The sequence below is a fragment of the Oncorhynchus gorbuscha genome, linkage group LG04 (genome assembly GCF_021184085.1).
Source record: "Oncorhynchus gorbuscha isolate QuinsamMale2020 ecotype Even-year linkage group LG04, OgorEven_v1.0, whole genome shotgun sequence".
NCBI lineage: Eukaryota > Metazoa > Chordata > Actinopteri > Salmoniformes > Salmonidae > Oncorhynchus > Oncorhynchus gorbuscha.
Genome location: NC_060176.1, coordinates 7,399,410 through 7,424,289, shown reverse-complemented (window position 1 = coordinate 7,424,289; position 24,880 = coordinate 7,399,410).

Below are 24,880 nucleotides of genomic sequence, written 5' to 3'. Positions count from 1 at the left end.
TGTTACCTACTCTTACCACCTGGGGTTGGACCGTCAGGAAGTCCAGGATCCAGATGCAGAGGGAGGTGTTTAGTCCCAGAGTCCTTAGCTTAGCGATGAGCTTCATCAGCACTATGGTGTTAAACGCTGAGCTGTAGTCGATGAACAGGATTCTCACATAGGTGTTCCTTTTGTCCAGGTGAGAAAGGGCTGTGTGTTTAAAGGTTTTGTTCACATCGGCAGAGCATTATCACACAGTCATCCAAAACAGCTTGTGCTCTCGTGTATGCTTCAGTGTTGCTTGCCTCGAAGCGAGCACAAAAGGCATTTAGCTCATCTGGTAGGCTCGCGTCACTGGGCAGCTTGCGTCTGGGTTTCCCTTTGTAGTCCGTAATAGTTTACAAGCCCTGACACATTTGACGAACGTCAGATCCAGTGTAGTAGGATTCAATCTTAATCCTGTATTGATGCTTTGCTTGTTTGATGGTTCGTCTGAGGGCATAGCGGGATTTCTTATAAGCGTCCGGATTAGTCTCCCTCTCCTTGAAAGCGGCAGCTCTAGCCTTTAGCTCGATGCGGATGTTGCCTGTAATCAATGGTTCTGGTTGGGATATGTACGTACAGTCACTGTGGGGACGACGTCGTCAGTGTACTTATTGATAAAGCCAATGACTGAGGTGGTGTATTCCTCAATGCCATTGGATGAATCCCGGAACATTTTCCAGTCTGTGCTAGCAAAATAGTCCTGTAGTGTATTATCCGCGTCATCTGACCACTTCCATATTGAGTGAGTAACTGGAATTTCCTGCTTTAGTTTTTGCTTGTAGGCAGGAATCAGGAAGATAGAATTGTGGTCAGATTTGCCAAATGGAGGGTGGGGGAGAGCTTTGTATGCATTTATGCATGTGGCGTAAAGGTGGTCTAGGATTTGTTTTCTCTGGTTGCACATGTGACATGCTGGTAAAAATGTGGTGAAACTGATTTAAATTTGCCTGCATTAAAGTCCCCGGCCACTAGGAGTGCCACTTCTGGGTGAGCATTTTCTTCTTTGTTTATGGTCTTATAGAGTTGGTTGAGAGCGGTCTGAGTGCCAGCTTCGCTTTGTGGTGGTAAATAGAAGGCTACAAATAATACAGATGAGAACTCTCTTGGTAGATAGTGTGGTCGACAGCTTATCATAAGGTACTCTACATCAGGCGAGCAATACCTCGAGACTTCTTTAATATTAGACATTCCGCACCAGCTGCTTTTGACAAAAAGACACACACCCCCATCCCTCGTCTTACCAGAGGTAGCGTCTCTGTTCTGCCAGTGCATGGAAAATCCCGCCAGCTCTATATTGTCTGTTTCTTCGTTCAGCTACGTGTCAGTGAAACATAAGATGTTACGGTTTTTAATGTCCCGTTGGTAGGATAATCTTAATAATAGGTCATCAATTTATTTTCTAACGATTGCACTTTAGCAAGGGGAATGGAAGGCATTGGGAGCTTACTCCCTCGCCTCCGGGCTCTCAAAAGGATCCCCGATCTGCGTCCCCTTTCCTGGCATCTTTTCTTTACGCAAAAGGCGTGGATCTGGGCCTGTTCCAGTGAAAGCAGGATATCCTTCTTGTCGGACTCGTTAAAGGAAAACGTTTCATCCAGTTCGAGGTGAGTAATCGCTTTTCTGATGTCCAGAAGTTATTTTCGGTCAAAAGAGACAGTTGCAGCAGCATTATGTACACAATAAGTTAAAACAATTGCACAATTGGTTGGGAGAATGTAAAAAGTCAGCCATGTTCTTCAGTGCCATATTAGTAACACCTGGTACACTGTTGTACACTGTATGTATAAGTGGGAGTGTTTGGATCTATGTTTTATCACTCCAGCCTTTAGCAGCACCTCCTAGTACAATATAGTTCAGTGCAACACACAAACACACAAACAAACACACACATGCACGCACACACACACACACACACACACACACACACACACACACACACACACACACACACACACACACACACACACACACACACACACACACACACACACACACACACACACACACACACACACACACACACACACACACACACACACACACACACACACACACACAGGGTGCCACTGCTGACACACACACAGGGTGCCACTGCTGACACACAGCCACTTAGTCCCTCAGGCCCTAATCCCTTTTGAAACATCACAGACATTTTTGTCGCACCATATGTTTGGGCAAATATAAGCGCTATCCTGTACTATTTTAAAAAGGGAAGAGAGATGAAAACATTTTGCCAGGAAGCCTCTCAGCCTTATGCCAATTGGATTAGTCATCAAGTCACTTGCGAACAGTGAGATGAGGGATCTTAAAAACCCTCCTTTACACTCTTAGCAGGACAATCAGTTCCCCTCTCTCTCACCCCCCCCCCATCCCGGGTAGGAAGACCAAGAGATAGAGAGAGAAGTAAATTACATAAAACAGACATATGCCATTCTGATCCCATTCAAATAGTGGCTTACCTCTTTGATTAATCACACAGAATTTAATCTGACGACTGAAATTATAGTTCCTCTTTCAGCGGGGAAATAAGATGATTTGATAAGAGGCAACGGAATGATTATTTTTTTCTTCTCTCCCTCGGCTATTCTTCATTGCTAGCGGATTGTAACTCAATTATCTTTCTGTCAGACGATTATCCCCAGGCTTAATTTAATCTTCATTACTCCCAAGTCATATTTCAATTAAACATGCTATCACAGTGTTAACACATACTTAAACCTGTTATTCCTCCCGTTAATTTCCCACTCAAAGGGTAACAGATGTCATAATTATGCACTTATTAAACATATTTCACACAGTGGAGTGCCGGGCGGCGGCCCTAGAACATTCATCTAATGACAATATGCTTTAGTTGTGATCTATAATACACCGCCTGCTAGCAACCTGCTTGAGCCCCTAGCTGCATAACTGTGACACACAGATATCAGCAGCCAAGGTAAGGAAGGTAATGCATTGGTAGATTACTCAGCACACTCATTTCACCTCGTGGAGAGGCAAGGTCGAAGCCCCTCTAGATCAATGTCTCTACATCGAGAGGGATACCAACACAGAGCCAGGTGGTTCCCCCAAGGGGTTAGAGAGGGGCACAACACCCCCTTGGCACTGACAGGAGGGGTAATGTGCCAGTCACTCTGCCAGTGTGAATGCTACCAGTTAGCTACAAACAGTGTGATTACAGTCTGAGTATTCAGTTAGAACATGGACCCCTCTCTGGAACAGTATTAGGATAGATCCCTGCTTCACCTGGAAACATCTGGACAGGGGATAAGGAACATGTCAGTCATAGATAATAAGATATTTTTATTTTATGTATTTTTATTTGATTGATTTAAGCAGGTAGGCCAGTTGAAAACAAGTTCTCATTTACAACTGTGACCTGGCCAAGATAAAGCAAAGCAGTGCGAGAAAAACAACAACACAGAGTTACACATAAACAAACATACTGTCAATAACACAAAAGAGAAGAAAAATATAAAAATCTATGAACAGTGTAGGCAATAGGCCGAAGAGGAGAAAATAATTACAATTTAGCATTAATACTTGAGTGATAGATGTGCAGATGATGATGTGAAAGTAGAGATACTGGGGTGCAAAAGAGCAAGAGGGTAAGTAATAATATGGGGATGAGGTAGTAGGTGTGTCATTTACAGATTGGCTGTGTACAGGTACAGTGATTGGTAAACTGCTCAGACAGCTGATGCTTAAAGAGGGAGATATAAGACTCTATAAGATTTTTGAAATTCGTTCCAGGCAGCAGTGAATTGGAAGGAAAGGCGGCCAAAGGAGGTGTTGGCTTTGGGGATGACCAGTGAAATATACCTGCTGGAGCGCGTGCTACGGGTGGGTGTTGCTATGGTGACCAGTGAGCTGAGATAAGGCGGGCTTTACCTAGCAAAGACTAGTTTGAGGCTAGCTCCAGGCTAACTGGTGCTTGCTTCAGGACAGAGATGTTAGACAGGAGTAGCCACTCGTATAGCAGCTAGCTAGCTGCGATGATACGGAGTAAAAGTTTAAAAACTTGTGGTAGGAATACGGAGATGTGGTAGAGACAGCCAGTCCGGTATGCTCTGGGTAGATATCGCGCTGTACATTCTGACAGGAGTTGCCCGTGCTGAGGCTGGCAGTCCGAGTTAACAGTGATGACCGCTAGCAGTGGCTAACTGACTACTAGCTAGTAGCTAGTTAGCTGGCTTCTGAAGGGGGTTCTGGTTCAAAAGTGTAAAAATAGCAGATCCATACCGGGCGGGTTGCAGGAGAGTATGTTCAGTCCGTAGATGGATAATGAGATTAAAAATAATAAAAATATATACAAAATACATACGAAGAAAAAAAATATATATACAAGGGACGGACGGGACAAGACATTCAAAACAGACAACCCACTGCTATGCCATCTTGGAACACTTCATAGTGACATCTCAAAATAACAAGAGATCTGCTGGTGTTTTGTAACAAGTCTGTTATTCAAAGATGGCTTATTGACAGCATCTGCTATTAAACCCTAGATCTCCATTCAGATGATCTATTTACATCTATTATTTTCCCCAGGATAAGAAACTGTAATCTTTCCGTAATCTTAGTAGATTGAAAAAAAATCATGTTAAGCATTAAGTTAAAAGACTGAGCATGTAAACATATTGCTTGTGACAACAACAAAATCTTAATCTTTTGAAGGATCTCGACTGGCCTCAAACTCCAACCATACGTATATTTTACTACAATCCATGAAACACACACAGCTAGGGATCCTCCTCTGCATCTCACCCAGCATGATGACCCACCAGCACTGTTGCCAGTTTATTGAGCCTCTGACTAAGAGGAGACAATAGATTACCAATACCTCTATCTGAGACACAAACAAACACAAATAAATAAGCAGCAACGGTGCTCAAAAAGCAGAATACTTTACAAATAAAGAAAATGTCTGTGAAGCACACAGATAGGAAATGTGTGGGACAGGAAGGAAATGTGCTGCACAGACCTCAGCGCCAACAGACCTGCCAACCAACCAGCCAGCAGACCCACACACAGCGGAACAGCTCCAAGGCAAGCCTCTCAGACATTATAAGTGGAGAATCTGTAATTTTTAAGATATTATACAAATCTTGTGAAATTACAGTAACAAATTAAATTGCAATATTAAATGTTAATATATCATCAGGCAGATATGTGGATAACGCATCACTAAAGTACAGTATAAGTTGAGATATAAAAGTGGAAGAATTCACAAGGCATCACAGTCACAGTTCCAGGTTCTCTCTTGGCCCTCACACACTCTGCCTGAAAGTCTAACAACAGTATTAACCAGGTTATGGATGCTGTGCGCCGTTTAACCAAATCTGGGAAGTATTTGAAGTTGAGCTTTGTAATCTTTACAATCTCTAAGGGATATCCTGGCGACTAATTTTTAGAATCAACAGTAATATGAATAATGTGTGAGAGAGGCCCGGGGGGCATTGGCTGCTCTGGAGGAGATTGTATACGGGCTGAGAGTTAAAGGAGTAGGACAGGGGAGTGTGACAGGATGACACACACACACACACACACACACACACACACACACACACACACACACACACACACACACACACACACACACACACACACACACACACACACACACACACACACACACACACACACACACACACACACACACACACACACACACACACACACACACACAAACACACACATGCATGCATACACACTCACACACACAATAGACGCCTGTTTGGGAAAGACCTGAGCAAAGATAACCAGGCCCAATAGCATACTGATGAGATCCATGATAATTTAGATAGAAATAGAGAGAGAGCGAGAGAGAGTGGAAGAGAAAGAGAGAGGGGAGGGAGGGAGGAAGAGAAAGAGAGAGAGAGAGAGAGAGAGAGAGAGAGAGAGAGAGATAGAGACAGACGCAGAGAGAGTGAGAGATACTCAACCAATCCGTCTCATTTCAGTGCATTGATTATGTGTTTTACGTTGAAGCAGTAAGATGGACATATGAAACCTGACTCTGGATGCTCAGGGCTACTGGTCAGAGAGGCGGAGGGAGGGAGGACAGGAGGCAGCCCCTGAGGAGGGGTCGGTGTGGTGGACAGAGGGAAGAAGGGAGGGAGAGGCAATCAGGGGTTATTGTCAGTGACAGGGCTGCACCTTGATGGGCCAGGCGTTGCTTTGTTTGTCACCTCACCAACCTCAATCCATCAATCATCTCCTCTAGACCCACACGACCAATCAATCAGCTGCATGCTGCACCCAGTGGAGGGACGTCTGTCACAGCGTCACGGCAACGGCCTGGTTCAGGTTTCACCAGCCAATCACAAGTGTCACAGCAACTATCACATCTCATATCAAAATAATTAAGTGGTAAATATTTGAGTGGAAACTCATATTTATTTTCAAGAAAAGCATTTTTTTGCTTATTGTTTATTCTGTTAATTTTCACTAGTATTATGAAGTAATTGATAGTAGGAAAATAGCAGTAGTCGGACTAGAGGAAGTAATATTAATGTGGTAATATTTTAAATAATACAGTCTTCAACTGAAGTCTAGTTTTAAAAGGCTACATCAAACACTGCCTTTCTTACCTCTTCCGTTGCATCTTACATTACATATTTGGTGCGTATTTGCTTGTTAACTCTTAACATATGTAGCTAGCTCCCAGGCATTATTCACACACGTCTGGGAATTCTTAGGAAATGGCAATAAGTCACGGAAATGTGTAAAGAACTCTGGCAATTTTCACTTCAACGTTGTCAGTGAGGTACACTCTCCCAGAAGAATGTATCTCATTTTATTTGTAGCATGTAGCAGCTAGAAAAGTTACATGTTTAATGAACAACACCTCCTGGAGGTATTTTTTGATTCCCAGACTTTTTATCTGGTGAACATGTTGCTATACATTTATTTACATGGGGAATTTGTGCCAGTCAGCGACTGGGAGGCTTCTAATTTGGACTGCATGTATAATTATCAAAAGTAAGGCGTGCAGAAAAAAAAGAAGTATTAAGAAAAAAAGAAGAAATAATAATAATAAGTATTGTTTCATAAAAAACACATTGAAGTGTTTTTACCCAGAATCATCTTTATATTGAATTCTGAATTGTTTTCATACGCCTGCTTGTATAATTGTAGAAGGTCTATTGAAGGTGAGTTACATTAGAAGAGGCTCGTCTCTCCCTCAGAGCCTCAACTGTTGCTGCTGGTTCTTTTTTCAGAACATTAGGTTGCAGCCTTAGGGATGCTTTGACCAGCGGATCAATGGATCTGCTTCTCTTGTCACCATTCATTTGGACTGAGCGAGGGGTACAGGCTCCAGCCCCAGCCCTTGTCTGCCGCTGGCCTGCCTGGTCGGCCCTGCCTTCACCTGGGCTCCTCTCTCTCTGAGCTCCCCTGACAGCTGGCTGCCACCAGCCACAGACACCAGCAGACAGGCGACAAGTCCTTGGGCTCCACACACACACACACACACACACACACACACACACACACACACACACACACACACACACACACACACACACACACACACACACACACACACACACACACACACACACACACACACACACACACACACACACACACACACACACACACACACACACACACACACACACACACACACACGCACAGATGCACTCTAGAGTAGCCGTCCTGGTGCAGTTGAACACTGACGCCAAACACTCTCTCTCTGTCACATACTCCCACTGTCTGTCTCCCCTCCCTCTGTCTTTCTCTCTTCCTCCCTCCCTCTCTGTTTATCCATCTCTGTCTCCCCTTTGTCTGACTCTCTCCCTCCCTCTCCCTACTCCTTCCCCTCCCTCTCCATCTCTCTCTCTTCTCTCTACTCCTTCCCCTACCTCCCCGTCTCTCTCTCTTCTTCTCTCTACTCCTTCTTCTCCGTCTCTCTCTCTCCTTCTCTCTACTCTGTCCCCTCCCTCTCCGTCTCCCTCTCTCGCTCTCCTTCTCCTCGCTCTCCGTCTCCCTCCCCTCCCTCTCAGTCTCTCTTCCTCCCTCTCTCTACTCCTCCCCCTCCCTCTCCATTTCTCTATCCTTCTCTCTACTTCTTCCCCTCCCTCCCTCACATCTCTCTCTCTCCTTCTCTCTGATCCTACCCCTCCCTCTCAGTCTCTCTTCCTCCCTCTCTCTACTCCTCCCCCTCCCTCTCATTTTCTCTATCCTTCTCTCTACTTATTCCCCTCCCTCCCTCACATCTCTCTCTCTCTCCTTCTCTCTGATCCTACCCCTCCCTCACCGTCTCTCTCTCTCCTTCTCTCTACTCCTTCCCCTCGCTCACCGTCTCTCTCTCTCCTTCTCTCTACTCACCCCCCAGTCTCTCTCTCTCCCTCCCTCTCTCTACTCCTTCCTCTCCCTCACTGTCTCTCTCTCCTTCCCCTTCCTCTCAGTCTCTCTCCCTCACCCTCTCTCTACTCCTCCCCTCCCTCTCTGTCTCTCTCTCGTTTTCTCTACTCCTTCCCCTCCCTCTCAGTCACTCTCCCTCACCCTCTCTGCTCATTCCCCTCCCTCCCTCTCCGTCTGTCTATCCATCTCTCCATCTCTTGATCTTGGTCACCCTCTCTCTGTCTGGGTCTATCACGATGTCCATCTACTCTTCTCTCTACTCAGTGGAGTCAGAGAGCTGTAGTTCAGACAGTTGGAGGGGGACCTGTCCCTCTACTCTTCTCTCTAGTCAGTGGAGTCAGAGAGCAGTAGTTCAGTTGGTTGGAGGGGGACCAGTCCCTCTACTCTTCTCTCTAGTCAGTGGAGTCAGAGAGCTCTAGTTCAGCCAGTTGGAGGGGGAGCAGTCCCTCTACTCTTCTCTCTAGTCAGTGGAGTCAGAGAGCTGTAGTTCAGACAGTTGGAGGGGGACCAGTCCCTCTACTCTTCTCTCTAGTCAGTGGAGTCAGAGAGCAGTAGTTCAGACAGTTGGAGGGGGACCAGTCCCTCTACTCTTCTCTCTAGTCAGTGGAGTCAGAGAGCAGTAGTTCAGCCAGTTGGAGGGGGACCAGTCCCTCTACTCTTCTCTCTAGTCAGTGGAGTCAGAGAGCTCTAGTTCAGCCAGTTGGAGGGGGAGCAGTCCCTCTACTCTTCACTCTAGTCAGTGGAGTCAGAGAGCTGTAGTTCAGCCAGTTGGAGGGGGACCAGTCCCTCTACTTTTCTTTCTAGTCAGTGGAGTCAGAGAGCATTAGTTCAGCCAGTTGGAGGGGGACCAGTCCCTCTACTCTTCTCTCTAGTCAGTGGAGTCAGAGAGCTGTAGTTCAGTTGGTTGGAGGGGAACCAGTCCCTCTACTCTTCTCTCTAGTCAGTGGAGTCAGAGAGCTGTAGTTCAGCCAGTTGGAGGGGGACCAGTCCCTCTACTCTTCTCTCTAGTCAGTGGAATCAGAGAGCTGTAGTTCAGCCAGTTGGAGGGGGACCTGTCCCTCTACTCTTCTCTCTAGTCAGTGGAGTCAGAGAGCAGTAGTTCAGCCAGTTGGAGGGGGACCTGTCCCTCTACTATTCTCTCTAGTCAGTGGAGTCAGAGAGCTCTAGTTCAGCCAGTTGGAGGGGGACCGGTCCCTCTACTATTCTCTCTAGTCAGTGGAGTCAGAGAGCTCTAGTTCAGCCAGTTGGAGGGGGACCTGTCCCTCTACTCTTCTCTCTAGTCAGTGGAGTCAGAGAGCTCTAGTTCAGCCAGTTGGAGGGGGACCAGTCCCTCTACTCTTCTCTCTAGTCTGTGGAGTCAGAGAGCAGTAGTTCAGCCAATTGGAGGGGGTCCAGCTGTGGGCCAGTCTCTACTGCTACACCCGCCACTGCTGCAGTCTGGAGTGATTCTGTTTGAAACCACTTGCACACTATCCAGACAAACACAAACACATGCACATTTGCATGTCATACACACACTCAAAAGATGTAGAACAATTTTTTTATCATGAGATTCATGATCAGTCATTAAATTACATTGTTTTTCTTATGAAAAATACAAAACTCAGAATATGATAGATATGAAACTGAGTAAACCCAAATTACAATTTTACAGCTACATTTAAAATGTTTACTATTCAGGAGCTCCTAAATATTCCCTTGAGTTATTGTCCCCACGTGTTACAGAACATATTGCACTGTATGTAAAAAATGAACAAACATGTTCTTTGTGTCAGCCATAGGAGGAGACGGTTTTGTTTTATCGTCTGTGCTTTATTACAGCTTGCCATCTGCACAGAGGTATGTTAATAGCTCGCTGTGACTATTTACACATATGAAAAAGCCCATCCATCCATCTGCTGCGTTGTTGTCGTCGGTCCCACGTGGATCCATCCCACCTCTTATACCAAACAACTGCTGTTTATGTCACAGGGTGACAGAGAGAGCGAGAGACTAGATGACACCTGCACCTTACATCCTGGTTAGTGTTGTATTGTACTGTACATATGCATCTTACGAACCTCACCTCAACATATTGTTTCATCCTCAACACAGCAGTAGGTTCAAATATGCAGTGCATTTGATATACACCCAATGGGAGATTGCCACTTTGTTTAATACTATGTCAGATTGTGTATTTGAATGTGTGAAAAGAAAGCTAGGGTTTATTTTGTAATGGATCAAAAATAGATATCTGGCATAGACCTTGGACTGAGAACAAAAACTAAATTTACTCAAACTCTGCAAGCAACTTATCATTTAAACATTGATGAATGACTACACATTCCTCCACACCATGGTCTAAGTGCATTACCATACAGATACAGTACAGTCAGAGAGAATTTACAGAGTCGGGACAATGCAGTTTCTGCATTATGATGCCTTTCCATGACACCTCAACATTCTATAGCAGCCATGTTCCCATGAACATTACATGGGGAATATTTCAACAATGCTTTGTAACTCAATGTCTAGAATTAGAACAATATAGAACATTGTAAAGGTTGGTCCAACTCTCTAAATATATGGCTCTGAGTACAGTACACTGCCCATAGTGTGGCAGAAGGAAGCATTATCCTCTGAGGGAGAATAACATGCTTAAACTCCAACAATAATAGGATGAAATGTGGTTATGCCTAGCTGTTATTCTCTACATACAACTATTGCTGCTCAGGCATATTCATATCTATAAATTACTGGAGTATACAAGTACATATCTATGAATGACTAATAAATGTAGAACAAGGTGCTTCATATCAGAGGTGAAACTAGAGTAAATGTTGATTACAGACATGGGATAATAAATCAGACAGCAGTGTACTATAAAGCCCTGTGTTTGGCTGCTGTATGTGAAGTCTAAATCAACCAGAGAGAGAATGTATGGGTCAGTCAACCATAGTAATAACCCTGCCAGACAGCAACAACAGCATTAACAACAACACAAGCAACAAACAGGAAGACTTAACCACGGTGTCAGCCTGGTAAACAGTAAACAGCCAGGCCAGAGACACATTATAGCTGCATGTTCTACTCTGAGCTCTGCAGTGATTGGTCCAGATCTAGCTCCAGACCAGGAAGGAATGCCCTGGTGCAGTGGAGGGCGGGTGGAAGGCAGTGTGCCAAATCCCCAGCCCAGGTACTGTAACTGTACAGCCATGTTGTGTCTGAGGTGAAGGAACATTGAAGCATTAATCCCCACTTGACACTAATACCTGATGTATGATTGACCTTAAAGCAGCAGAACACTAGACTAGCTACAGGACATGACAGTTAGAGCTAGTCTCAGTCAGTCTGGGCCATATGGCCAGGACATTAGCCCTTTAACCTCTACAGGGATAATCTCCCTACTCTGGCAATGCTTTTTCTTCACAGATTTCTTCTGGCAATAACTGCATGACAGCATTACCGTATTGAGAAAGATTTAGAAGGAGCCTTCGTCACAGGGATGAATGGGGGAGGAGCTTTTCTGCAGGAAGTAAGGAAGAATAATCTACTGTAATCTAGGAACAGTCGTACCAGGCAAGGGAGGGAGGGCCCTGATGGTCTGATGGTATGAAAACCTTATGCTATTTTATTTGTGTCTCTTTGATTCACACATGCAAACACGTCTGACCTAAATAAATGTTTAATGCTGCTGTAATACTAATATTAATATTGACATAATCAGATTAAGACATTAAAATTGATACCAGGCATATGGAGTTTTAATTCAAATGTGTAACTGTCTCTGTCCAGTAAACTGTATGCATGTGCTGTAGTAATGTAGATCATGTACACTAATAACATAATTGTCAAGACAAGATTCTTGACCACTTGAAGCAAGGTTATTCGTTAGAATGTTGTCTGTGAAGATGTCTGGAAAAGCAGAATCTCACCTGGGATACTCAGTGGGTCCATTGTCTGCCTACTGCCTACCTTTTAACAAGACCAAGAAACTCCAAACAAAGACTGGGAGAGTGTACAATCTCAGCCTGTGTGAACAGACTAGACTGAGTAATGACTAGTTTAGAGAGCATAGACGTCTTGTCCTGGCTGCTGCTTGAAATAATCCAATCTGCCTTAGCCTCCCATGACAGTTTCTCAGGGCAGAAACCAAACGGTGCCCTAACACAAAGCCAACTGACTGCTCTGCTCTCCAAGCTCCTTCAACCTCCTTGATTTGCAACCCCCCCCCCCCCATCAACACACACAAATACTGTTAAACCCTGTTCTCCAACAGCAGTGATAGTGGTGAAACCAACCCCACACCTCTCCTCTCCGCTCCTCTGCTTGGCTGGGTCCGGCTTGGTCACGTAATGAACAAATTCACTGCACATTACTCTGGACTTGATCTCTGGCAAAATAGTGCTGGAACAAACAATTTGGTTTGTCAACACCTTTCTCTGGACTCCTCCATCAATGTCAGGGGTCCAAATCTAAAAAGCAAAGTGCATTTGACTGCAGGACCCCAGGCTGATTAGACATCCCAGCTCAGCAGATTGTCTCAGACAGGACAGGCAGCTCTGATTGCTAACCCGGCCTGAAAATAGTCTGTGCTGCCCCGGGATTAGCATGAATATTTTGATATAAATCGATAAGCAATCTCCACTCCATAAGAAATGCCAGCAGCCTTCATTTGGCTGATCAAAGGTACATCAGCAGGCGGGCGACAGCTAGCTATTGTTTTCAGGCAGGGGCTGTGCGAAGGTGTGTGAGGGGGGATTCCATAGGAGGGATGGAGATAGATCCATGGCTCCACGGCTCTGGTTCTCTCCACTCCACCTAATCGTGGAAACAATCACTGCTTCACAGGATCCCATCTCACAGGGATGGACTGACTTAAATGAGGGTGGCAGAGGGCCGAACCACAGGGGGAACGAGTTAATTTGTTAACCATTACTGCTGTGGCCTGACTGGCCTTGACGCTGGCTGCTGAGGTGGCCGCCGCTGACCCGGAAGTAAAGGGCCAGGTCAGTGTATCTAGCCTATCTGTTTATACCTTCTTTGGACTTAAACAGATTTGATTGGATTTGACACGGCTTTACCAGTGGGTCTGATCTGATCACATTCTGAATGGTAATAAGGCAAGGAGTCACACAAACCGTTATAAATCCTTTTCATTTTCAATGTCAGGGGCTCAAATATATACTTTTTGTTGTGCACATACTCTGACTACTAAATGTTTCCTCCTCAAGAGCAAAGACTTGGGAAGTCTGGGAAAAGAAGAAAAGCAGACACTGTAGTTCTGATACATTACATGAAATCACTTAGACAAGCTGTCTTCATCAGGGTTTCACAATATCTAGCAAACAGCATATTACTATTTCACATTTGACACCTTCATTTCCACCTTTATAGTTCATTCATCTAACTGCAGGACTGACCACTCCCCTTCCTGCACACCCCTACCTCACCACCATCATGTCCCAGTCCCTATAAAAGGGTGCAGGTGTCATGCAAATGCTGAGCAGTTAACTAGCACGGAGTGAAGTGAGACCACACCATACACCACTGAACTAAACTAACTGTCTAACTGACTGACTGGGGGGGCTGCTACTATTAACGTTGGCCACATGGGACCAATGTTAACACACAGGGCTGTGGGAACCAGTGGAGGGAATAGTGGAGCAATTGTAAATTGCAGGTTTAATTCATTAGCAAGTGTCACTTTATTTCAGGGCAGGCCGAGCAGGGCGGTTAAAAAGTGGTAATCAGGATTAATTAGGAGAATATATATGTGAGGATTAGCAGGCCTAACCGTTGCACTGCCTTGGCTGCCTGCAGCTAACTCCCTCCCTCCCTCCCTCCCTCTCTCCCCACCTCCTTCTCTCTCTTTCTCCCTCTCTCCCTCCATTCATCCTTCTCTCATCACAGCTCTCCCACCCATATCTCCCTCTCTCTCTGGCCCTCCCTCCCTCTTTTCCTGCTACAACTCAGCTCCTGGACTAGGCTTTTGGCAATAGGCAATAGCCCTAGACATGCCTCTCTAAACTGACATGACTGGAAGACACGGGGACTGTCCACACAGAATAGAGCCAAGCTGACGATTCTGCTTAGTAGATGAACAGTTATACACAGACTTGAGGGAGACATAAGAGACACATGAGTATGTGGTTTAAGTTATGGAGACATTACAAATTAGGTTACGATGATCTATTTACAGTGGTGGAGAGGGGGTCTTCATAAATGAGGAATTACATGTGCAGCACTTGTGTTTATAGGCAGAGAGTAATTGTTTTGCCCAATCCTATGTCATCACACATTTCAGTCAGGCCTTCTATGGTCTCTGATTTATTATTGAAATCTTCCAAACTGCCGGTTATCACTGTGTTTATATTATTACTTCAACATGTTTCAGTTAACATAACCTTGAAACACTCCAGTTCAAGTGCAGGGATGGGGTTGTTTTGCTTGCAGTGCAGAGCACAGCATTGAAGTTAGCAGATGACGCATTGCCTCGTTCCCTGGCAAAGACTCAGACCAAATCGTTTATCCTGCCCGTCTCTCCAGTGCGGTCGGGATGGCCTCTTAATGTTGGAGCTCAAATATAAATTCAACAGCTGGGCTTTATTTTCATTTTGCTTCAATGAGAAAATAATACAGCACTGGCAGCCTTCAATGTTTCTGGAAAATCTATAAACAAAAGATAAGATTATATCATTTTTGTGGGCAGAATTTATCTGCTGACTTTCAGGTGGCCTCCTCTCAAAGCACAAAGGGTGAAATATAGGCAAGGCCACAGCATAAAAATAGCCTTATGATGGTATACTTAAGATTGACAGACACCCTGTAGAGGTTTTGAGATATAACTGCATTTCTATCAGTTATGAGTAAAAAGACGGCACGTTAGATTTACCACAGCTAAGAAAATATTTCTGTTTTATAAATGGTATATGAGAAACTTCTTAGAACACACCAAGCACAGACTATGCAGCACTCTGCCGAGTGGTTGAATAAAATGTGACTCAATAGTGTTTTCATATGCATTTTACATTACCCGGTTGGTCCATTAGGCAGATATTAGGTGGTCTGTTTTTGTCAAGGAAATTACAAACTAGAAAATGTAGATAATAATGAGGACACGGGCAATATTTTTACCCAAATGGCCAAGGTATAAAAAGAAAAGAGAGGAATATCCAGAGACCAGGAAGTATCCAGTAGATGCATACATCAGGGATACATTATAACCTGTTAAAATACTTCCTCCTCTCATCAGATACTTACAAACACAGTTCACTCTGTCGCCACTATCTAACGATTTCTGTGGATCTGAAAACAGGTTTGGGTGAAGCTGAGGACTTAAATAATAGCAGGAGTGGTATTGAACCTCTTCGGAGAAGATCAAATGCGGCTTTCATTAGTTTAGTATAGCGCCAGGGCTCATTGATGACTTGTCAGACAGTCTTTCCTTCAATACGCAGCGAGAGGCTCTAAAAATCATCCTTTTACTGAGCCCTCTCGGCTGTAAATTCAACACAGTTCGATACTCCCTCTCCCCTACCTCTCCCTCTCCGATAGCTCCATTATTTCTTCCCATGGATTAACCCCATGCTGCTGATCAAAAGGAGAGCTTCCCTGTATGTCTGGTCAGGCCGAGTCCACTAGCTCCATTAGACACTCATAATGAACACTTCCACATTATTATTATGGAAAAATCTATTGTTTGTCCACAGGTACCATATTTAGTGGGACAGCATGGTCTTCTGGAGGATTAAGGAAATGCTTTAGGGGTTTTCACTACTCTTCCACAAGAGAGAAGAAGAGAAGGAGGGAATGAGGAAGGGAAGGAGGGAGGAGGGGTGAGATTGCCTTACAAAAATCAAGGGCCTTGTGCACCTTTTGTGGGGAGACTGTTTCCAATTAAGACAGCATAAGGAGCACAATATCACATTGTCACGCAATAAACAGACCTCTGCTGCTTCCCACAGAAATACAAATTGTATCACTTCTTAAAGGGCTAATCAGTATCATTGTCCCAGTGCTCTACACTGGCCTGTGCAGCAGAATACAAACAAGTGAATTTGTATCTAGGACTAGCAAGATAACAATCATATTTATTTCTATGCACTTTATTGAAAAAGATGACCTGTTCATGACTACAATCCTTACTAATTCATGCTGCATTAACTTGTCTTTGTACTTGAAGTGTACTTACAGTAAATATGATATACACTCCTTGCCTAAAAGCCTTTACATAAAACTGTCATCAAAGAACATATTAACCCATCTTTGTTTACACGAGGCGAGTCACAGAGAAAAAGACAATTTGGCCGCAGCGGTCGTAAAGCACCCGGCTCGATCGTCTCCGTGGCAAGCATACACACTGACACTGGGCAGACAGAACGCAGGCCCGGGGCTAAATCACTGGGGACAGGAGCATTTAAGAAGGAGTGTCACATTTCTATGTAATAAATAGCAGAGATTGATTTGACCTCCCAGCCAGGTCTTATACCAGCCAGTTTACTTATACACAAGTTAAGAAAAATGGAAGCTGCCACTCTCTCTGGGGATCCATTGCAGGGAAATCAGATAGCCCCCATAGTGGTTTTAAAGGGATACAGTGGTCCACCAGCAGTGTCAATATGGGCCTACTCTGCTCTCAGTCCAGCCCAGCCCACACTCCTTCCACAACACAGTCAGAGGAACGGTGGGGGAATCAGAAAGAAAAGAGCCCAGCCACAAACATTTCCAGCTGTTACTATCTCAGGGTTGGATTCAGAGATGGGTCTGAGAGGGCAGGAGGGAAGGCTAGAGGGTTTCTGTTACTATCTCAGGGTTGGATTCAGAGATGGGTCTGAGAGGGGAGGAGGGAAGGTTAGAGGGTTTCTGTTACTATCTCAGGGTTGGATTCAGAGATGGGTCTGAGAGGGGAGGAGGGAAGGCTAGAGGGTTTCTGTTACTATCTCAGGGTTGGATTCAGAGATGGGTCTGAGAGGGGAGGAGGGAAGGCTAGAGGGTTTCTGTTACTATCTCAGGGTTGGATTCAGAGATGGGTCTGAGATGGGTCTGAGGGAGGAGGGAAGGCTAGAGGGTTTCTGTTACTATCTCAGGGTTGGATTCAGAGATGGGTCTGAGAGGGGAGGAGGGAAGGCTAGAGGGTTTCTGTTACTATCTCAGGGTTGGATTCAGAGATGGGTCTGAGAGGGGAGGAGGAGGGAAGGTCTAGAGGGTTTCTGTTACTATCTCAGGGTTGGATTCAGAGATGGGTCTGAGAGGGGAGGAGGGAAGGTTAGAGGGTTTCTGTTACTATCTCAGGGTTGGATTCAGAGATGGGTCTGAGGGGAGGGGAGGGAGGGAAGGATTCAGAGGGTTTCTGTTACTATCTCAGGGTTGGATTCAGAGATGGGTCTGAGAGGGGAGGAGGGAAGGTTAGAGGGTTTCTGTTACTATCTCAGGGTTGGATTCAGAGATGGGTCTGAGAGGGAGGAGGGAAGGTTAGAGGGTTTTGTTTCAGAGATGGGTCTACTAGGGTTTCTGTTACTATCTCAGGGTTGGATTCAGAGATGGGTCAGGGGGTTGGATTCAGAGATGGGTCTGAGATGGGGAGGAGGGAAGGTTAGAGGGTTTCTGTTACTATCTCAGGGTTGGATTTGGGTCTGAGAGGGGAGGAGGGAAGGCTAGAGGTTTTCTGTTACTATCTCAGGGTTGGATTCAGAGATGGGTCTGAGAGGGGAGGAGGGAAGGTTAGAGGGTTTCTGTTACTGAGAGGGGAGGAGGGAAGGTTAGAGGGTTTCTGTTACTATCTCAGGGTTGGATTCAGAGATGGGTCTGAGAGGGGAGGAGGGAAGGCTAGAGGGTTTCTGTTACTATCTCAGGGTTGGATTGGATTCAGAGATGGGTCTGATGGGTCTGAGAGGGGGGAGGAGGGAAGGTTAGAGGGTTTCTGTTACTATCTCAGGGTTGGATTCAGAGATGGGTCTGAGAGGGGAGGAGGGAAGGTTAGAGGGTTTCTGTTACTATCTCAGGGTTGGATTCAGAGATGGGAGGGAGAGATAGAGGGGTCAGGGTTGGATTCAGAGATGGGTCTGAGAGGGGAGGAGGGAAGGTTAGAGGGTTTTACTATCTCAGGGTTGGATTCAGAGATGGGTCTGAGAGGGGAGGAGGGAAGGTTAGAGGGTTTCTGTTACTATCTCAGGGTTGGATTCAGAGATGGGTCTGAGAGAGGGAGGAGGGAAGGTTAGAGGGTTTCTGTTACTATCAGGGTTGGATTCAGAGATGGGTCTGAGAGGGGAGGAGGGAAGGGAGGGTTTCTGTTACTATCTCAGGGTTGGATTCAGAGATGGGTCTGAGAGGGGAGGAGGGAAGGTTAGAGGGTTTCTGTTACTATCTCAGGGTTGGATTCAGAGATGGGTCTGAGAGGGGAGGAGGGAAGGTTAGAGGGTTTCTGATTTACTATCTCAGGGTTGGATTCAGAGATGGGTCTGAGGGGGAGGAGGGAAGGTTAGAGGGTTTCTGTTACTATCTCAGGGTTGGATTCAGAGATGGGTCTGAGAGGGGAGGAGGGAACTAGAGGGTTTCTGTTACTATCTCAGGGTTGTTACTATCTCAGGGTTGGATTCAGAGATGGGTCTGAGAGGGGAGGAGGGAAGGTTAGAGGGTTTCTGTTACTATCTCAGGGTTGGATTCAGAGATGGGTCTGAGAGGGGAGAGGGGGAGGGTTTCTGTTACTATCTCAGGGATTCAGAGATGGGTCTGAGAGGGGAGGGAAGGTTAGAGGGTTTCTGTTACTATCTCAGGGTTGGATTCAGAGATTCAGAGATGGGTCTGAGAGATGGGGAGGAGGGAAGGTTAGAGGGTTTCTGTTACTATCTCAGGGTTGGATTCAGAGATGGGTCTCAGGGTTGGATTCAGAGATGGGGAGGAGGGAAGGTTAGAGGGTTTCTGTTACTATCTCAGGGTTGGATTCAGAGATGGGTCTGAGAGGGGAGGAGGGAAGGTTAGAGGGTTTCTGTTACTATCTCAGGGTTGGATTCAGAGATGGGTCTGAGAGGGGAGGAGGGAAGGTTAGAGGGTTTCTGTTACTATCTCAGGGTTGGATTCAGAGATGGGTCTGAGGGGAGGGGAGGTTAGAGGGTTTCTGTTACTATCTCAGGGTTGGATTCAGAGGGTTTCTGTTACTATCTCAGGGTTGGATTCAGAGATGGGTCTGAGAGGGGAGGAGGGAAGGTTAGAGGGTTTCTGTTACTATCTCAGGGTTGGATTCAGAGATGGGTCTGAGAGGGGAGGAGGGAAGGTTAGAGGGTTTCTGTTACTATCTCAGGGTTGGATTCAGAGATGGGTCTGAGAGGGGAGGAGGGAAGGTTAGAGGGTTTCTGTTACTATCTCAGGGTTGGATTCAGAGATGGGTCTGAGAGGGGAGGAGGGAAGGTTAGAGGGTTTCTGTTACTATCTCAGGGTTGGATTCAGAGATGGGTCTCAGAGATGGGTCTGAGGGGAGGAGGGAAGGTTAGAGGGTTTCTGTTACTATCTCAGGGTTGGATTCAGAGATATCTCAGGGGGTCTGAGATGGGGAGGGGAGGGAAGGTTAGAGGGTTTCTGTTACAGGGTTATCTCTGAGAGGGGAGGAGGGAAGGTTAGAGGGGTTACTATTCAGGGTTGGATTCAGAGATGGGTCTGAGAGGGGAGGAGGGAAGGTAGAGGGTTTCTGTTACTATCTCAGGGTTTTCAGAGATGGGTCTGAGAGGGGAGGAGGGAAGGTTAGGGTTTCTGTTACTATCTCAGGGTTGGATTCAGAGATGGGTCTGAGAGGGGAGGAGGGAAGGTTAGAGGGTTTCTGTTACTATCTCAGGGTTGGATTCAGAGATGGGTCTGAGAGGGGAGGAGGGAAGGTTAGAGGGTTTCTGTTACTTATGGGCAAACATATCTGTTTCTGCATTATTCAAGAACAGACACTCGCTCACCATAAATACTAAATGTTGAATTTTTTGCCACTAGCTTAACATGTGAAAACGTAACAATCTCTCTCATCTAGGTGAAAAACAAAATGAAATCACTACATGAAAAAAATCATAAACATTTTTATATATGCATCGGTTCAGCAAAATTTCAATAACCCTAATCATTTAAACCATGGATAGACTACTAGCCGTAAATATAGGACAAGAGAACAGGAAACTAGCAGGTGTACAAAAGACTGAGAATCTCACTATAAGGCACTATAAGGCACAGATCCCTTGCCTCTCCTACAGCACAGCCCTGCAACCTGAAACAGGGGGTGGTGTTTCTGTGAGCATTAACAGTGACAGAGGGAGAGGAAATTGCCTGAGACACAGGGCGAAAATGTATGTAGAAGTCTGGCTTCCAGCTGCAAAACAGGGCTTAGAAACCCCTAGCCCGACGATGCAAACTAAGTTCTTCAGCTGCTCTGTCGTTCGCTACATACTTTAGTCTGAGACTTCCACCATTGAACTCGTTACTAGGTTCTGGCCTTTCTAGAGAGTTTTTCCTAGCCCCCGTGCTTCTACACCTGCATTGCTTGCTGTTTGGGGTTTTAGGCTGGGTTTCTGTACAGCACTTTGTGACATCAGTTGATATAAGAAGGGTTTTATAAATACATTTGATTGATTGATGGTTTGTGGTGACGAGGCCGTATAAGGGGCATTGTACAAAACAAAGTAATCAGCAATTGGATTGTCTCTAACCAATCGGAGTATCAAAGCCAATGACGAATTTTCAAATCGCTGCTTTACCCACGTGTGTTCTAGCTCTGCCTCAACCCATCGGTTTCTGGACCAATCAGACGTCACCGTACGTGTTCACATTTGGTGAAGGGTCGGGGAGGTACTCAGATTCAGACTCATTAATCTAACGTTCGTGGGTGTGGCACAATGTTTGCCAGATCAAGGAGTGTGGGTAAGTAGGCAAAGAAACCACAATGGCATACTGTCTAATACATAAAAGGGCTCACTTCCAAACTGCATATCCTTTCCTAACCTGCTCCAGTTCCTGTCATACAATGAAGCAGGGTGACAATGACAAGGTTGGGTATCTAAGGTATAGAAGAGGCTCACCTCTCCATGAGAGAGGAAATGATAATCCTTCACACTAAACCCAGGGAATAAACAGAAGCTGGTCTCAGTGGACTACATGTGGTGCCCATAAACACACTACCTATTTACTGTCATTCTGTTTTCAAGCCACATGAATGATCACTGACTCAACACGCCATGGCAGTGCCTTCAAATATGTCACTATACCAAACAACACAACAAAAATATGTAATTACACCAAATAGGAGCTACTCTTTGAAGATGATTCCATCTTTATGATGAAATGGTTCATGAGAATATTGTGAGGCTGTCGTGGCTGAGGCCTGAGCAGGCAGAACAGAAGTAAGCTGCAGTATGTGGAGAGGAAGTGCAGTTAATAAAGCATGATCATTTTTTGGAGGACCACATTGGGGCCCGGTAATTCTTTATCAATAAACGCATAATCAATTCAAGAGGGGGAGATGGAACCTTTTTAACCTCATTTAGGAAAATGAGTAGTGCAGAGCAGCACTGTCATTTATCCTCCTTCAGGTTGTCAAGGTAGCACCTTCTGGACATAGAGTAGGTTGGCGGGGTCAGTGAAACACAAGCATTGGGTCAACAGAACTAGATACTGTCATTCTGTATGTGGATCTGTCCTCTGTGGGTCAATCTACATGCCATCTCTGTAATTCAATGATGACCTCATAATAATACATGTATTTTGACCCCTCTGAGTATTTCTAGTTGCTTCCTCTCACTGTTACTGAATAAAACATGTATTTTTTTAAATAGTATACATAGTGATTGTACTGCAGAAAGAAACTGTGAATGCAGTGAAAACAGTGGGGATGAATATTGACTACCTAGCCTGGTTCCTCTCTCCTCAGTCAGATAGTCGTAGTGGAGAGTGGAGAGAAACAGGCCGGTGATGAACGATGGCAGCAGAGTCACTGAAAAATCAGCTGGGAAGCACAAAGCTCTTAATGCTTCAGCCATATTGGTTGCTGACTGGAGCAAATAACATCAGCATAGCACTTATAGAGACCAATCATACATTTCAACCAACCAACAACACACACTCCCAGGCTACGGAGGAACCGCAATAAATTCTTTAGCCTGATTAAACAGTAAATTCTGCATGCCTATCAGCCTCCCATTAAGCGTGGGAGCTGCTTTCAAAAACAACATTTATCAACGTGGAGATATGGCGCGAAATATCAGTCATCGATTGTAACTGCTTATGACAGTTTACACAGCTTTATATCTGCGGGGAACGAGCGCTGATCTATCAATTACAAGCAGACCTTGCAGCATGCTAATTGTGCATTTTCCCCTCTAATGCATTTCCAGTGTTATCACAAAGGCTAATGAAACCAAACAGATCAATAAATATAAATTATACATGCAGAGATGTACTGCTGTGAACATAAAGCCTCTAATTAATTGCACTTGATTAATTTATATTCTTTAATTATCTCTCCCAGCTGCAGATGGCATAAATATCTGTACAATCTGTGTATTGCCATGTCAGTCATAAAATGGCAGACACAGTGCAACTATTAGCGCTGGACTAGCTTTGTCCCTGGAAAACACACAGTATGCTGAATAAGAAGACTTACCTCTGAATCAGGGGAAAGACTTGATCACTATTTCTACTTTGCTTGTTGTTGTAATATGGTGAGTGGTCTGTCTGATGACCTTCCACGCACAAAGCAAAATTACCACTGCACTTACAATGCCCATTTTTTAGGACCTTTCTGTAAACATTTGGAGTAAAACATTCAAACATCACTCTCTATATGTACATTCCTGCAAACCATACACAGCTCTGTAGGGGCAGAGCAAAAATCAAATGAAAAAAATATGATATCGATATCTCATTTCTTGAACAATGCATTTACAAATTAATTTCTGGCTGCAAGTACTTGTTTTTGCATCATTAAATCTAATATATTTTAAGAACACAATTTGCTTTAGTTAAGTTTAACTCTACTAACCTCAGGCAACTCAATGTATTATTATTGTACACCTCAGTACACTGCAAGGTAAGGTATGAAATTAAAATGGCCAGAAAAGTACATCTCTGAAACAAAGGTGAGGTGAGGAAAGAGGAGGATGCTGGGGCTTTAAGGGTTTACATCTTGGTGCAGCGGCTAATTAGGGTTTTAGTATAATCACCCCAACAGGGTGCTTGGCAGAATAATTACCACAAAGACATTATAGTGGAACATTATCGTGTCCAGGTACAGTAAATATGTCGAGAAACAAGGTGACGACTCTCTCTTCAGTCAGATCTTTACTAAATAAGGTGTTCTACACCCCACATGTGCCAAATCCAACTCTGGAAAATTACAGTGCCCATTTTGTAACAATTGCAGCAATCACTGATAAAAAGCTACTTTCAAAGTTTCAGGATGTAGTAATTGCACGTTGGATGAATGTTTGTAACTTGGAACAGATAATGTGTTCTGTCCAGCTGTTTCGATGTGATGACACAGTGCCCTAGGCATACAGTACTGTACACAACTGGGGAGTTCTGAACAATCAACATGTTATATAAGTGACTCAAACTGAACCAATTCAGCTGCCTGCCGTTTCACTCTACTTTATGAAGTAAGTAATATCTGGCATGGGGTTGTGTGTAGCAGCATTGTGTAGGCGACTCCAGACATATAGTTTAGACCGCATAAATGCCTCAGTGTCTATAAAAACACCTGAACCTTTTGGCCACGACTTCAAACATACCCTGTGCACTATGTTTACCCTTACAGACCCTTTCATGTTACCAGATTCCTCAAACAAATGATCGTTCCAGCGGTCTGTTAACTGAATGTGTGGTGTCTGAATCTGGTATGGAGTTGTTAAATGCGTACTGCTTTCAGATTATGCGCTGGCTAGACGGATGGCGTCCATGTTTAGAATGGAACACCATTCAGACTGGGCATGGCTCAGAGCGTTTAGCAGTGTCCAGTCTGAGGCCTCAAAGGGCAGGGCAGTTTATTGGGAAACAGGAAAATATACATGAAGATCAAGTAGAGAAACAGGGGACAGACCACACAGGTAGTGAGATGGACGTTTACCTGAATACCAAAGGTTTGACAAGGTCTACTGTACTGTATCTCTACAAAGCAGATGTTTAACATTGGTAGATAAACAGCCATCACTCCTGCCTCTGTTCAGCTCTTCATTGTAGAACAACTGGAACTGGGAATACATTGTAGCTTCTAGCCAATACCAGACAAATCATTCAAATACTGAGTCAAATTTCCTAATTCATGTTTCTTTTTTCTCCCTCTCCCTCCAGAGGCTGGTTTTTAATCATCCTGATATGATATAGTCACTTTTAAACAATAATGATCACGGGAGGAGCCTCATTTGGGAGTATGTGATCAATCAGCCGCTCATTCAGATTTAATTCATGTAGATGCACACCTAATACTCATTACAAAGATGCAATTTCCAGCCAGTCAGCCCAGATTAATGGGATGCAATCTCTCTCC